Source organism: Camarhynchus parvulus, chromosome 1A (assembly GCF_901933205.1).
Source record: "Camarhynchus parvulus chromosome 1A, STF_HiC, whole genome shotgun sequence".
Classification (NCBI taxonomy): domain Eukaryota; kingdom Metazoa; phylum Chordata; class Aves; order Passeriformes; family Thraupidae; genus Camarhynchus; species Camarhynchus parvulus.
In genome coordinates this window covers 40,570,490-40,587,100 of record NC_044586.1, presented here as the reverse complement: position 1 = coordinate 40,587,100, position 16,611 = coordinate 40,570,490, and the positions used below count along the sequence as shown (strand labels likewise).

The 16,611-nt window shown below is 43.1% G+C and overlaps 1 protein-coding gene across 3 annotated transcripts in view; it reads right to left on the bottom strand.

The window, feature by feature from the left end:
• Positions 1-14,100, bottom strand: part of SCAF11 (SR-related CTD associated factor 11) — a 50,704-nt gene extending 36,604 nt beyond the window's left edge. The window contains exon 1 of one of the 3 annotated variants that reach the window (XM_030959564.1): positions 13,968-14,100. The gene's annotated coding sequence lies outside the window, so the exon portion shown is untranslated. Of the gene's footprint in view, positions 1-8,051; positions 8,818-13,141; positions 13,918-13,967 lie in introns of those variants that run through there. The other 2 variants (XM_030959565.1, XM_030959566.1) reach the window with 2 other exon arrangements.
• Positions 14,101-16,611: the final 2,511 nt, after the last annotated feature.

Here is a 16,611-nt window from a genome sequence, read left to right as displayed (position 1 = left end):
TCATTAGTAAATTTTAAGATGACACTAAGCTGGGAGCATGTGTTGATCTGTTGGAAAGTAGGAGGGCTCTGCAGAGAGACCTGCAATGGTTGGATGGATGGGCAGAGTCCAGTAAGATGCAGTTTAATAAGTGCAAGTGCCGAGTCCTGCATTTTGGCCACAGTAACCCTCTGCAATGCTCTGGGCTGGGGATGGTGTGGCTGGACAGTGCCCAGGCAGAAAGGGACCTGGGGGTACTGGTGACAGCCGACTGAACATGAGCCAGCAGTGTGCCCCGGGGGCCAAGAAGGCCAGTGGCATCCTGGCCTGGATCAGGAATAGTGTGGCCAGCAGGAGCAGGGAGGTCATTCTCCCCTGTACTCAGCACTGGTGAGGCCACACCTAGAGTGCTGTGTCCAGTTCTGGCCCCTCAGTTTGGGAAGGACGTTGAGACGCTCGAGCGCGTCCAGAGAAGGCAACGAGGCTGGTGAGGGGCTGGGAACACAAACCCTGTGAGGAATGGCTGAGGGAGCTGGGGGTGTTCAGCCTGGAGAAAAGGAGACTCAAAGGTGACCTTATCTCTCTATAACTCCCTGAAAGGCGGCTGTAGTCAGCTGGGGGTTGGTCTCTTTCACCAGACAGCAACTGACAGAACCAGAGGACAAAGTCTCAAGCTGTGTCAAGGGAAATATAGGTTGGATATTAGGAAGAAGTATTTTACAGAAAGGGTGATAAGGTACTGGAATGGCCTGCCCTGGGAGGTGGCGGAGTCACCATCCCTGGATGTGTTAAAACAAAGACTGGATGTGGCACTCAGCGCCATGGTTTAGTTGAGGTGTTAGTGCATGGTTTGAACTTGATGATCATGAATGTCTCTTTCAACCTAATGATTCTGTGAATTCTGTGCTGACAAAAAAAAAACCCCAAAAAACAAAACAAGACAAAAAAAAAACCCCAAAACCAAAAAACCAACCAAAAAAACCTCCAAAAAAAAAAAAAAACCCAACAAAAGCCCAACCAAAAAACCCACCAAGAAACCGCACCCCTCTCCAAACTCTAGAGAATCCTTCCTAAGAATGCCTAAAGACAGCATAACATTACAGCAAAGACAGTATTTTTCTGGTGCTTATACATTCTCAATGGAATTACTTTCTAAGAGAAATATCTTACTTTGTTTCATATTTGACATAAAGACAAGGGTATTCTAGTATATTAAACTGAGAACAGTGATCAGAAACACTAGCACAGGTACACAACACTACCTCATTTCCCTGCTCCCTTAAATGTTTACGTTTCTAGGCTATTCTTCCAAGGAAATGAAATTCCTGTTCTTGTTTTCATGGAATGCATCTGCCAACAAAAGTTCTTCAAGAGAGTTGACTGTAGATTGTGGTAACAGATTTGTCCCTCTCCATCTGAGGAACTCAGCTTCATGAAGAATTTAAACAACTCCATAAAGCAGACTAAGTACCATGCACACATTAAACTATTTCCTATATCACAAAAGTACAACTGTGATTCACACAAACTACTTCATACAACTCACAACCTAAAAATACAGATGTATTTCAACACTAATTCATTGTGCATGTGGAAAGAAAAGACTTGTTCTGTTCAAAGTCATGCCTCTTAATTTATCAATGAATCTATTATATTATAAGCTTAAATAGACATAGAAAAAGCATTGGATTAAAAAAATTACAGAAGCCTAGTTATAAGTGACACATGAAATTAGCACATGCCTCCTTTTTGCCTAACTACAAGACAAAGTCTTTACAAGCATTCTTTATACCCTGTAAATATAATGCAACAACTAAATACACTCTTCCTCCACCACACTAACAGTCTAGAGACTCATCTACACACAAGTACCCCAGTTCAGCTGGAAAGGGGGATGGAAATCAAGAACACACGCAATGAAGTCTCCAGTGAGAAAGGTATCTTGGACATCATTTTGCAGTTACTCATTTCTGCAACAGATTTAACTCAAGAAACATTTGTAATCAAACTTTCAGCTTTTTAGATACATGTTGCATTAATACTCAAGTAGCATTTACTTAGACTGTTCTGTTACTATTAAAAATATTTTACTTTAAAAAGGATTTGGGGGACTCTTAGTTGTATTTTGATTTTTTAATAACTCAAGAAACAATAAGTTTCAATTATGAAACAACAGTCAGACATATATTTAGTACACAGAATTTATTTGCTTAATTAACAAGAATAACACCCTTTAGTCCCATCAAATTCTTGGGCAGTAGTAGGAAGGACTCTGTTTCTCCCTATTAATTTTCATGGTCATTAAGAAACCTGGGAAAGATGTTTAAGCCACTCCCTCAGCAAGTATGTTTTTAAAGAAAACAAACCTCAACAACTAGTCACATTCACAAAACCAGATTTTTGTTGGTAGTGGTTTTTGTTATTGTAGTTTTAGTAGTTAATGACAGAACATGCATCCTCTGAAGTTCCTCATACGGGCTCATCCTAATCTCTGGACCACTACTGGGAACACGTCCAGCTGCTGAAGAAAAATTTTAAACATTTTGCCAGAACTTTTGTGCTGTCTAAGACATGGGCTGAGAAAATACTTATAATTTCCAAGGGCAGTTGAACATTTGAAAAGCTTTTGACCTACTTGTATCACTATGTCTAACATAACACATACACCAAAAAACACAATAGGAAAAAAACCACATTACTGGGTATTTGTCTAAGTACATCAAGAACCTTCATGGTTGTTTTATCTTTTATTTGGAAAAACATCTGATTTGTCAGAAGAGCCTGGAAGGCAGACTTGCTTCAAGTGACAATTGAGTAATGTGGTTTGCTCTTCAATAAATGAGGGCTACATTGAGAATCTGGAAGCACTTATCCTGGATTTTCTCCTTTGTGTAAAATCTCTTGATCCAGCACATTAGTGAGAATAGAACCTACAGTGGCACTCAAAAGCGAGCTTTTAAAGAGGATCTTTACTCTTTGTAAGCTCAAATTGCACCTTGTCTGCATTCCCAAATCAAATCCAATAGAACCAACAAAGACGAAGAGAAAGAAAGACCAGCGCTATGCCTTGGGAAATAAAGAGAGAAATCTTTTTCTATAGGTGGTTTAAGCCTATTCATGTAGATCCAGTGTCTTGGAAAGAATCACTGCTACTCAAGCAAGGAGATACTGCTGATTTTAAGACTCTTTCCAGACCCTCTAAGGATGCAATTACCCAAGACAGCTGACAGCTTGCTGCCACCCAAAGAAGCAGCTATGTTTCTCACCACTAGTGATGGTGAGCAGACTCACTAAGAGCCATAGGGGTCCAAAGACATTGTAAGTGACAGAATGAGGGAGGGAAGACATAAAAAGGCATTGCCCCTTTTGACAGTGGTAAGGTGCAAAAAAAGTTTGACTGTTGTCAAACTGCACCCCCTTCAAGGACACAGCAATACCTAGCTAGATTCAGCTGCCAGGTCCATGAAAATGCAAGGTAAAGTCACAGGAGAAAACTACCAAAGCCAAATGGCTAGAACTATACCATACTAAACAGTACACGGCTGCCTGTTGCTCTTCTCTCTCCCTACACAAAAAAAAACCAAAAAAGCCACCCCCACCCAAAGCAAGACAGTGGATATTATCCTCATTTTTTCCACCATCTAGCAAGATACTGATGTGTATACCTCAATTACAGATGCTGTGGCTACAGCTATGTCCCTACTAGAATCCATGTGTTCATTTTTTGTGGCCCAATCAACAACAACACGAACAGCAGCTGCAAACACTTACTCATGTCCAGTCAGCACTGGACAGGACAACACCATAAACTGCCTCCTAAACAGGGAAGGCAGGCACAACTCCATCAAAACATGCTTGAGAACTGCTGTAGTGACTCAGATGCCGTGACTATCCCTCAGTAACCTAACCGACCATCCAGAAAATCAAGAGTTTTAAGAAAGAACCTTACAGTGGACACACACACACAAACACACACACACACACAAGGTAATCACCTTCCTATATATAATGCTTATCAACTGTCTCAAAAACCTGCAGTACAGATCTTGTTAAATCAGTGGAATAGGCAGTGCTCCTCAAAGAAGTTTAACAAAACAATACCTGCAAGACTTAAGCAAAAAATAAGAGTAGTAAGAAAAATGCCATTTAATAAGACCTCACATATTTGAGATATTTTATAAACTGTGGGGGACACGATGTCTTTTACAGAATGTTGGGTATTGAAGTGCTGCTACAAATCAGATTGAACTCTAGAGCTTTGCAAGCAAAACACTTCTGTTTACTGGACAGTGTAAAAAGGTAGAATGGATAGCAGAAGTTTAGGATCTCTCCTGAACTCATTTTAAAGGTGATAATAAACTGTGGAGAAATCTGCTGAAGTACACAAGTCAATGTACATCAACTATCTCACAAGATTTTCAGTATCTGGCAGCAGCAGTGAGGTTAGCTCATAAGACCATGTGACATTACATGTCAAAGTATAACTATGTGGCACCTCTATAATATCAGTGTGTTTCAGGGTGACCACTGACAACCAAGATGGCCCTGTGTTTAGGTAAATTCAATTTGCAGACAAAAAAACTAGATAAAGCTAAACTTGCCAGTCAGCAAGTAACAGAATAAAAACAAAAAAAGGCACTTGGGGGAGTTAGTTGTCACAATGCAGCTTCATTTGATTCAAAGTATACGGTCCCAGCTGATCAATCTAACCTGTAATATAAAATTATGCTTGTGTCGCATCTGGTTCTTTAGTGACACTTCTCAAGTCTGTGAGAAAACCCTTTCCCATTCTGCTAGATGACAAATTATGTTACTCAAGCCTCTGTCAGCTCTTGACAATGCAAAAGCAGTGAGGACAAAGCTGTGCAGTTTCCCTACATGCTAAACTAAGGCAATCTTGCAGGGTAGCTCCTCAGTAAGTCTGCACTGATAACACTGCTTCCCAAAGATGTTTTGAATTATATAAGTCAATTCCAGACCTAATCTTTACAGAAGTGCACAGCTGGGCTCATAATAGCCATAAGGAGGAAACATTCATTGGAGCTGTAGTTAAGTCCCTTTGGAAAAAACAGCTTCTTTTATACAGAAGACAGGATGAATAAAACCTAAAGACTGATACAAGGTGATGAAATATGCATTCACAGAAACTAAAAGCCCACCTTATTTTTCTTTCCAAGCCAGTATTTTGAACAGAAGGCAATGCGCACTGTGCTGCTGTCTCTCCTGCACGTGCACATGGATGATAAGACTCTCAACAGAAGAAGCACTACACCACAACAACCCCTGTAGGAAGAACATGTGTTTGCCACTGGCTAAGTCACATCATTTCATATCCTGAAAACAAAACACTGAAATACTGTAGTAATTACCATAATACAAAAAAATATGAAAGAAAAAATAGTGTATATAACACACTCTCAAAAAATCTAGAATTCAGCACTTTGGCGTTTCTTCTAAGTAGTCTGTGACTAAACTGGGTGAAACTGAAATTTACAAATAACAGGAACTCATTAGGCATTAGGTACTATTTTCAAAGTCCACATGGTTCAAGCAACTAAATCCAATCAGCTTAAACTCAGGACCTTGCCTTCTGCTGTTCAGGCTCCTTAGTCACATGCATACTTTTGCAGCTGGAAGGGATAGCATTACATACCAAAGTCAGCAAAAATGGCTCTGCCATTTCCAAGAACAGGGTTGTTTTTTTAATGTACTTTTTTCTAGCCACTTGGAAGCACTAGTATTTTCATGCTTTCCACCAAAGTGCAGATATTTGGCAGTGGGTCACGGAGAGTAAGAACATGATTTCCGCACACATAACCCTTCCAAATACAGCCATGTCACAGATTTGGGGGGAAAAAAGTTTGTGTTTAGTCAGTAAACCTTTGGTAGTCGTTGCATTTAATTTTTTCCCCCCATAATCTTGTTCTGTGCTTAGCATACACAAATAATTTTAAGTTCCCATCCCACTGCTACACAGCACATACAACATTCCCACAAGATGAATGAGCATACTTCAGCCACTGCTATGGCAACACAGCAGGACTTGTTGCAGTCATGTCTCTGATGCTAAAGAAACTGGAAAGACCATCTTTATTTTTCTTAATACCATCCTAATCATACCCAAATAGCCAGACTCAAACATCAGGGATGCAGGAGATGAACCAAAAGACCTTGCAAAGACAGAAGCAGAGAATGAAACTTTTTAAGAGGGGAAGGAAAAATGATGGGCAAAACTGATGGAGTAAGACTGAGCTCAAATGAAAAGCTCAGGGGCAGCAGCAAGAAGTATATTTAAGATGTAAAAAGTAATGGGGCAACAGAATGAGAGTGGTAGGTGATTAGAGAAGCATCTTGAGCTGTAGACAAAAAGGACAAATGCAGCAAAGGAAGAAACAGAACGCAATTGTCCAACTACAGACTACCACTATTTTTTCTTTTACCTAAACCACAGCACTCCTATTTTTTAGCTTCTGCATGTTGAACCCCTGCAAAATGAAGGACATTCTCTTAACAAAATGTATGTAATGCACAGGCTTCCCTATAACTTTATGGTTTAACTTTCATGGGAAATAAAAAGGACTACAGAAGACTGCATAGAACAATAGACACAGCCTTGATAAAAATACCCTGAACTTGAGTCCTCTATTAAAAGCATGCTGTTCTTTCATTTGAAACATCAAATCAAGGGTTTAGACTTGTATCATGTTTATGACATGTTCACAATTTAAAAAATTGCATTTCTGCAAAAAAAAAATCAGATTACAAGTAAAATATACAGACACTGAGTCAAAAACAAACAAAAGACAGGAAATAACATACCCATTTAAAAGCATATGTTGCCTCTCTGAGGTATACACTTAAAAAAACCCACACTGGATGAAAGCTATGGGGTCAAAAATACAGTCCTCGAGCTCCTTCTTGCTTGGAACAACAGCATTTCATAAGCTCAGGTCAAAGACCTACACTAACCTCTTACAAAACCTGAACAAAAAGAAATGCTGTATTTGTGGAAAAAGAGAGCTTGTGAAGGATTTATGACTACTATAATAATTTTAAGGGTAATTGTGTTTTGTACAAAATCTCCTACAATATCTGTAGAATAACAATGCATTGAATGCCATTTCAGACGTAGTAGATAGATGGGGAGTAAGCAGTTTCAGTTACCGTTGATTTTGTTTTCACAGCCCTTACTCAGCAATAACTTTCAAGACAGCTAAAATAAAGTTAGAAAACCCCAGCCAGGAACAGAAGACAGGTTTGTAAGAAAAGGTCCTTCTTAACATGAACAGCAATGCAAAGAAAGGTAACAAACTACTAATGCAAGATGGCAACCTCAGATCTGAGCTGGAAAATACAACCTGAACTCCATCACCTTTCCCTCCAATTTGTGAAGCGAGTCTAATAGATAGTCATGCTAATCACCTTTTTGGCTTCACCATATATATGGCATCAAGAAATTATCTACAACACAACAGTATTTTACTGTGAATTCTTAAGTGACCAACATAGGCTTTATTATAATTGTTATTCTATGCCATTGCAAAAAGAACTTAAGCTTTCCAAAGAAGTTCCACACAACCAGGAACTCCACTGTCATTCAGAGTTTCTTGCCAGAATAAGAACCACAAAATAATCACTGGAACCCGCTAACTTATCCAAGACTTGCATAAGATACCTTTCTTTCTTCTAATGAAATCGCATCTTAAAAATCACAATTGCATAGCTTTAGAGAGAAGAATATATTTTACTTTCATTGTTACAGTTATCTTTATTTGGTAACATCTCTAAACCAAAACTCCAATGAGCTCAAAGTAGCCCTAACAGATTGATTTTCTCCAGCTGTTTCATAGGACTTACTTTTTGTTACACCCATCTATCCACAATGGTCACTACCTCTTAACTAACAACTGACAAACTAAGAACGTTTTAAAAAAGCAAAACTGCATATAGAAAGTGCTTATTGAGTAGCCATATGGAAAGCATAGGAGAATTTCATTGCCCCTCCTATGTCCAGAACTGCTGAAGTTATTCACTCTGAATAGCGAGCAGGCCAATTAAGAGCACATGCCTACCTTCAGATTCTACCTTAACATCCAGATTTTTAATATCAGTTCAACTCATTTTCATGTAAGTGTCTTCTCTCCATCTCTCCTGTGGCATATCAAGAAAAGCACAACTTTTCACTGCTCCAGTTTTGGCCTGTGTTGCTATCTAAAGATATGGACAGAGATGAAGACTTCTATCAGACACTGATCACATGGACTTTCACATTCTTTATTACTGCTGGCAGTCTAACAAAAGCCAGGTAGCAAGAAACAACAAGGGTTAACTCAATTGACATTTCCAAGCAATTTTGTACTAGCTTGAAAAAGTTTCAAATACCACTAAATGCATCACTCAGGTTTACTCATAAATAGTACCTGCCAAGGCAGATCATGGTTAAGCAGTACTTTCCCCCTAACCATCGCATTTTAAAGTGAGTTCACCATTCCTTAAACTACAAAACACATTAAGAGAGACATAATTAGTGTCTTTTAGAAAAGGTGATCAGATACTGCAATTTATTAGGCTTTAGAAAACAGCTACTGGAAAATATTTCTACTTCCCAATTCTCTCTACATATTCTTTTATTCACACACACACACATCTATATTTATATATATATATGCACATGCAAAATCTGAAAATCTTAGTAAGTTAAGAAGAAATACCACCAATCACAGAACCATAAAATTAAAATGTTACTTTTTCATTTTTGCTATGGCAGAATATTTTTGAGTTCAAATTCCAATTCTGTGTTCTCACGGAGGAAAAAAAGAAAGAACAATATTACTGTTTCATCAAAATAAATTTGTGAGACAGCATAACTTGCTAATGAAAAATAAATAAGTGAAAATATTCAACCTAGCAAAACATACACAAATATAAAACATAGATGTACAACGCCTATACAGGTGTGTGTGTGTGTATGTATTTGTTTCCTGAATAAATTAAATGCATATTTTGATCGTCCTTCGTGAAGTCAGTTAACAATTTCCCAAGTTTAGAAGCGACAACTTCCACATTTATATTGGATTTGTTTCTCCAACTGCAAGTCTTTAGGAAACTTGATGCACAGCAATAAAAGGACATAGGAAAGTTAAACCTTTCAAGAAGAGGCAGCTTCCTCTTTTCTATTTTTTTTTTTAGTGTCATGATTTGACACTGGCTAAACGCCAAGCACCCACAAAAACTATACACTCATTCTCTTCTGCTATAGTTGAGAAGAGGAAGGGGAAAGAAAAACTGAAGAGCTCGTAGATTGAGATAAGGATTAGGAGAAAACACTAAAGGGCAAAATAGGCTTAATCAGTATAAAGAAAATTTATTACCAGAATTAAAAGAGAATATTGGGAACTAAGATAAACCTCTATAACACCTTGTTTCTCCCTCCAGTCCCTCCTTCCTTCCCACCAACAGCACAGAGACAAAACATGAGAGTCTTTAGTCAGTTTGTTATTTGTTTAAAAAAATCTTCAGTTTGATTAGGGAAAGGAGTTTGTTTTTTTCTGCTGTGCCACGGGGTGCTCCTCACAGGAGACAGTTCTCTGTGAACTTTTCTAGTGTGGTTTTAATTTTCACGAGTAGCAGTCCTGCCCGACCTGCTACAATGTGAGTTCCTCCCACAACTGTTTTTTGTGGGTTATGAGTTCATGGGGGGCAGTCTTTTGAGGATGAGCTGCTCTACTTTGGAAGCAAGGGTCCTTTCTCTATCTCTCTGTTTGAGTTTCCCATTAGATCACAGCCTTTCAGCATCTACTTGCTCCAGCATGAGCATCTTTTCCCATGGGCTGCAAGCGGACCTCTACATCCCTCCATGCACCTAATGAACGACAGGGAAAGTTTGTTGTATTATAGTCCTCACCACAGCTTGTAGAAAAATCTCAGCTCCAATATCCGGAGCACCTTCTCCTCCCACTCCCTCCTTTTACAGACCTTAGTGTCTCCATTGTGCTCTCCTCATGTGTCTTCACCTTTTCCTTTTCTCTGACTCAGGAGAGAATTGTTATTTGTAGGTTCGTTTGCTCTCAAGTTCTACCAATTCAAAAGTTCTTACAGGATTTTGTAGTGCTGAAAGGTTGATCTCATCTGGGGTCCACATCAGGGAATTGCTCATCATGCCCCTTGCTGTCAGCCATGTGGTCCCCTCCAGCACTGCACGGGCAGCACTGGCCGCTGGCTCTATTCAGTGCCTCTTTTCATGAGGGGCACCAAAAAAGGAGAAGCTGCTGCCACCCCTGCCCTTCTGCCTGCAGCATGGCTGGTTAAAAGTGGCCAAGCAAGCACAGCTCACCGCAGACCATGCCCAGGTAGCCCTGGCCGCACGGGTGCTCGCCCCGGCTGCATGGCCCTGGCTGCGTGGCCACTTGCGGTGCGGGGATGGCCCCCGGCGGCATGGCCCCAGCGGCTGCCTTGCATGGCTTTTAATTTTCTTAAAGATGTCATCACAGAGGTGTTACCAGCTTCTCTAATTAGGCCAGCCAATATGTCCACCATCAGAGCCTTCAGGGATTGGCTCTGCTGGACACAGTAGAAGTTTCAAGGACCTTCTCTCTCAGAAGCAGCCTCTGTGGCTTCCTCTGCCCCTGGTGGTTGGTTTTTTTAAAGCTCCCAGCAGAGAAAAACTACTTGGTGGATGTGGTGTGGGGGCACTTACAGATTATGCGCATTCAACCTTTGAGAGCCCTTTCAAGGCATCATCCTCATTGTGCCTTTGATGCTTCACCAGAGGCAGATGCCAAGGTGACAAACCTCTCAAACACAGCTGCTTGAGACAGCAGAGCTGCAGCTTTAGCCTACAGAAAGGTAGAGGTACACTCACCTTCCATCTTCCAGCTAGAGCCCTCCCTTTGCTACTTCACGACCGTAGCTATGTTGCTACACAAGAAAATCAATTGGTTCAGGGTATCAAAATTAAGCAACTTTCTTGCAAATTGTGTCCATATCCTCACCAGCTGAGTGAAAAGAGTAGGGAAGCAGGGAAGATACAATATCACTGCACACAGACCCTGTCCAATCAAGCTCACTGCCTTTCAGGGCAAGGTGGACTAGTACATCCAGATGAAACATAATGCGTCTACACTGCTGAAAAGTGATGAACTGGCCCTTGTTTTGATTGATGAGTACAGAGGATGCTTAATACTGGATCTCCAACCTGTAATAAAAAAAAAGGCAGAAAAATCTGGACAATGTCAAGATTTATAAAATCTACTTCAGCCTTAAAGGGTTCAGCAGATTAACCATAACCATTTAAAAATTCATTCAGAAAAACTGATAACAATGATTGACAGCACTGAATAGTCAGTAGCCATCATGAGGAATTGTTCTGCATGTTTTTTATAGGTACTAACTGGAAAGACAATTTTTGTCCCTCACCTTAGACTGTTGGCAAAGAAAATCTGAACACTGAACAGTGGACTGACAGAAAGCCAGGCATCAAGAATTTTGCTGTAGGTATGGCAAGTCAGCCCTACAAACTTTTACCAGCAGGTTTTTTTCACCTCTCTTAATATAAAGTATGTTTAAATACATCATTATTTGAAAGACAAATTACCCTTTAATTAGAATATAAAGCCAACTTAAATAATTTAAAGTTTTTGCACAGGTGTTTTAGTACTCAGGACAGCAGAAGACTGAGAAGATTCTGCAAAGAAACCCTGTAACAGGATAAAACCAAAAACCAATAGATGTATGTAACCTGGGAAGACCAAACATGTACAATGAGCAGAATGGTCTGCAAGTTTTATCAAACCAGGGGCTAGAAGCCATGCAACAACTGCATCAAACTACAGCCAGCTGAGAGCACAGAGAAACTCTTCATCATCTCAGTGTTTCCAAGACAAGAGCTGACTAACTGGAGACTAAGATAAACTCACAACTGCCCATTGGGGCAAACTCAACAATCTTCACACACGCAACAAACTCAATCTTTACATGTGATGGAGAACCATAAAATCATGGCCAAAACACTCACCATATACCATGCAACTTTGGAAAGTTGTTTCCAAAGGCAACCCAAATATGAGGTAAAAACTAGTCAACCCAGGATTACTGCTATTCAAGAAGGTCAGAAAAAACATTCACTTCCATGACCATTTGGGAGACAGAGATTTCCTCACAGACACAAAGCTGTTACCTGCTCTGCTCATTCCAAAGCAAACTTTAAGGTCAGTGATACACATATTTTTTTATTTGTGTAATTTCTCACTCTGAGAGCTGACACAGCAGCAAATGTAAAATGCTGGAAAGAAAGCTAAAAAAGATGTAATATTCTTACGAAACGCCTAAACAGCCTCCCCACCTCCAATATGTTTCATCTCAGGAAATCTCAAAATCAAACACTGTATTCCTTGTTGAAGGAAACACTTGAAAAACTACTTGGGATCATTTCCAAGTATTTTCCATGCCACTGAAGAGGATGCTATCCATTTTACTTTAATACTATGAGTTTGTAAATACAGCTTTTCCAGTTAAAAAAGAAGAGACATGGATTATCACATAGAATCAACCAAATGACAGCAAATTTTTTGTCACTGTCATTTCAAGAAGCCTACAACTTATTTCGGCTAAGATCAAATGAAATCATGGCAAAATGACTCTCCCCTGTGTAAAAGTCTGAACACCTACACAGCAAAATTTAAGACAGATTATACTATAAACTATGATCCACTGCAAAGAAAATCAAAAGCCCCCAACACAACAGTGACCTACAAACTTAACACTGGACACTCAGTTAGCTAGATTTCCCTTTATGGTCACCGAAGCTATAAAATTCCAAACTTAAAACAGCTATTCAGTAATCACAGACATTCCAATCCATGATATAATAATTACTTAGATGGGCACAGCCTTAACTGTCTCCTGACATTTTTAATAAATTGCTCTTTGCCAACAGCACCTAGTTACTGATACTAAACACAGGGTAACTACCCGGCCTTTGTTATCTCGTTCTCCCTAAGAATTTAAAATTAATTAGTAGCCTAAGAGCAAAACATCGTGAGAGGGCGGGGACAGATTTTAGTCCTAACAATACTGCTTTGTTTTGAAGTTATAGATGTGGAGATGGACTGTCAAAGATGAGTTACATTTTGGGCTCAGGCTAATAATATTCTTTAATACTCACCAAAGAGGGAAAAAAAAAGAAACTAGGACACCATGTACTATAAAACTCAAGAACTGGAGATTATCTCACTGGCTCGGTAAATTGCTTCCAGGCTCCAGCGCTCCCCCTGCCCAACTTTGCTGATGTCTAAGTCGCGATCCCAGAGCAGCACAAAAGCAGAGCTGGGCTTTGAGCTGAGCGTCTCCGCGCAACTTCCTCCTCAACTCCCAGGTCCCAGGAGCCGCTCCTCCAGCAAAAGCCGCCGGTGTTCACAGCTCCAGGCGCCCGGTGGTGCGCGCACCCCACCGGGAGCAGAGGGATGGTGCTTCGCGGGCCGTATCTTTGTTCAGCCCGGCTCCCGGGTCAGCGGGCAGGGCTGCTGCTCCTCCCGGTGCGGCTTCTCAAAAGCTTTCGGCACGGAGCGGGCCGGCGGATCGCCCCGGCCGCCCCGCTTTGTTTCCCCTCCCGCCCCAGGGGGGCCGGCGGGCACGGGAGCCGGACCCGCGTCTCGCCGCGGCCACCGAGCGCCAGCACCGGGCCGGGCCGGGCTCCCGCACGGCGCCACGACGCGGGCGGCGAGGAGGGGTGGGGAGGGGAGGGGAGAGAAGGGGAGAAAACGCGGCCGGGGCAGGCAGCAAACTCCGCCCCAGCCCGACGGAGCGGCGGGAGCGCCCTGGCCCGGCGGGCTCCGCGCGGGGGCGAAGGCCCCGGCCGAAGCGGGACCGCACCGCCTCCAGCCTGCCCTCCCCTCCCGGCCCGCCAGCGCCTGGCCTGCGGCCCCGAGCACTTCCCCTCGCCGCACGGAAATTCCCGAGGGAGGCGGCAGGCACCAACCGCCGGTGCTCACCTGGCGCCGCGACGTTCCCTGGCGCGGTCTGGTCTCTGCTCCGCAGGAAGCGGCGAGTCCGGCTGCCCGCGCCCCCTCCGCCGCCTCGGGGCTGCCGGGGCTCGCGGGGCCCCGCGCGCTCAGCGCCCGCCGCGCCGCCACATGTCCGCGCGTGGCCAGGGGAGCGCGGCGGCAGCGCCGGCGGGGCCCGGGCGGGGGCGCTGCTCCGCTCCGGCAGAGGCGGAGCCCGGGCGGCACAGAGAGACGCCTGCAGCCCGCCCCTGGCTGCCCCCAGAGGGCATTATGGGATAGGTCCTCCAGCACCGCCTGGCGGGGGAGGGCGGTGGGAGGGCACGTGACCCGGCGGCCCCGCCCCGGCCGGGCGCCAATGAGGCGGGGGCGGGGCCGAGGCGGGGCGGGGCCGCGGGCCGGGGCGCCCTCTGGTGGCGGCGCGGCAGCCGGGCGCGGCCGAGGCGTGGGCGCACGCGTGGTGACGTCATCTTTCTGCGACGTGGGGCGCCCTAGTGCCAAACCTTTTTAAATTTAATTAATTTTGTCAGTAGCGGTAATAGCAGCGCTTTAACTCAGTTGGGCACACTGGCCGAAGCCCCGTGACCACAAGAGGGTGTGGCGGGCAGCGTGGGTCCGGCCCTGCAGGGAGTGGAAGCAGTTCCTGCGGGGTCCCACCGCGCCGCGCAGTCAGCGGCGGTTGGTGCTGGCCGCGGCCTGCGGGCGCACGGACACAGTGACGTCTCATCCTTGTACATTTCCGTAGCCACTTATTTTAAAAGCACTTTGCCGTGGTGCCGTACGTCCTGATTATGGCAGCCAGGAAAGCAGCTCGGCGCAGCTGCCGCTTCTGTGCGCTGCCCCGTTCCAGCTGCATCACAGCGCCGCCCGGCTCTGCGCCTGCCGCAGGCTCCAGAGCAGCGGAGCTCGGGCTCAGAGGCAGCGGAGGGTGGGAAGCGCCCCGCAGAGCCCGCAGCCGAACCCCCTGGGCAAAGCACCTGCTACAGCAGCAAACGGCACGAAGGGGAAGCAGCTCCCCTGTGAAAAATGCGTGTATTTTCTGATTGGCTTTTCGCAAATATTAAAATAAATACTATATGTGTTGTGTTAGAAAGTAATGCTGTATTAATTCTCTTAGGTAGTGTGTTAAATATAGTTTTAGGCTATAAAAAATGTTAAAATAGAAGCTATGCTATGTAGGATACTTTTTTAAAAGAAAGGACTCGCAGCGAGATAGCAGCCACAGGACACCTAAATCTTTCAGAGAAAAAGAATTTGTTGCCCTCTTATCAGAAGAAATTAACTTTTTCCCACCTGGAAGGTGCTGTTAGGATTCAGAGGAAGAAGTTGACGATGACCAGACAAAATCCTGTATTTGAATGGAATTTGTGCATCATGTATGAAATGTATGAATATGCAACAGGCTATTGTTTTTAAGGGCTAATCCTTTGTTAGCGGGGTCCTTTTTCAGGCTCGTGCTGCCCACAAAAAGGTACCCGGACGTCTGTAACTCTCTGTCTCTATTGTCTCATATTGTCCTAATACAAATTGTCCAAATTATTATTACTCTAATTGTATTACTATTTTATAACCATTTTATTACTATTAAACTTTTAAAATTTTAAAAACAAGTGATTGGTGTTTTTCACACCCCACATACGCAGGCTTGGTTTAGTGTCTCCTTGTGTTCACAATGAAGTCACGGCCTCAATAGAGTAAAATGTGTCAGCATCAGTTTATCAAGGGTTATGATACCTTATTAGTTGGCATGATTGCTGAGAGAGTATTAATTTAGGATCATATCAGAAGAACTTGAATGAAGTAAGAGCAGGCTGTGGGACAGAATGTAAGAAGTGTGACAGGCAGGAAGGAAAAGACTGTGTTCATCGGAAGGCTGCAGGGAAATGTAATAAGACTACTCCCATAGTTTGGAAAACATAGATTTAGGAATGGAGATTAAATGTTTAAGGTAAGTCTGACTTTGAAGTGATTAAGGTTCATAAATTCCTCAAATTCTTCAATGGGATTATATAAATAAAGGAATAAGGCGTTAGGAAAATTGGCATTAAAGAAAGTTTTGTTACAAACACAAGTGCTGTGTTTTGACTACATTGAGATCTTGAATGACCCTGGAACTAGATACTGTAGCAATTTGGAAGGGACAGCCCCAGCAGCAAACCAGCTGTGTGTTTGCCCAGCCAATCACAGGGGTCAGGTTTTGTTGCAGGGAGGGCATACTGTACACAGCTACTGTATGTTACTCTTTGTTACTGTTGACTCTTTTAATTAAAATGTTTACTTAGGGCTCACAGATGCAGAGAGGGTTTGGAATTCACTGTTTCTGCCACAAGTCATGGAGATGTTGCTGTCACCCACTCATGCTGTACAGATCATGTTGCACAGAACAGCCAGGCAAGCTGAAGAGAAATATCTGTGTGAGGGAGGGATGCAAAGAGAAACACTCATCACCTCTAATGTGCTGTCTGTACTTTCATTTGATCCTCTGATTGTCTGTCTCACATCCATCCCAGCACTGGAGTTTATGGCTACTCACACAACTTCAAGGTACGTAGTAACAGTCAAGTGCCTCTGGCCCTGTCTCACTCACCTTTTGAGATGGATGTGTTCTGTACACTGTTTATGTTGGGGGGGGCAG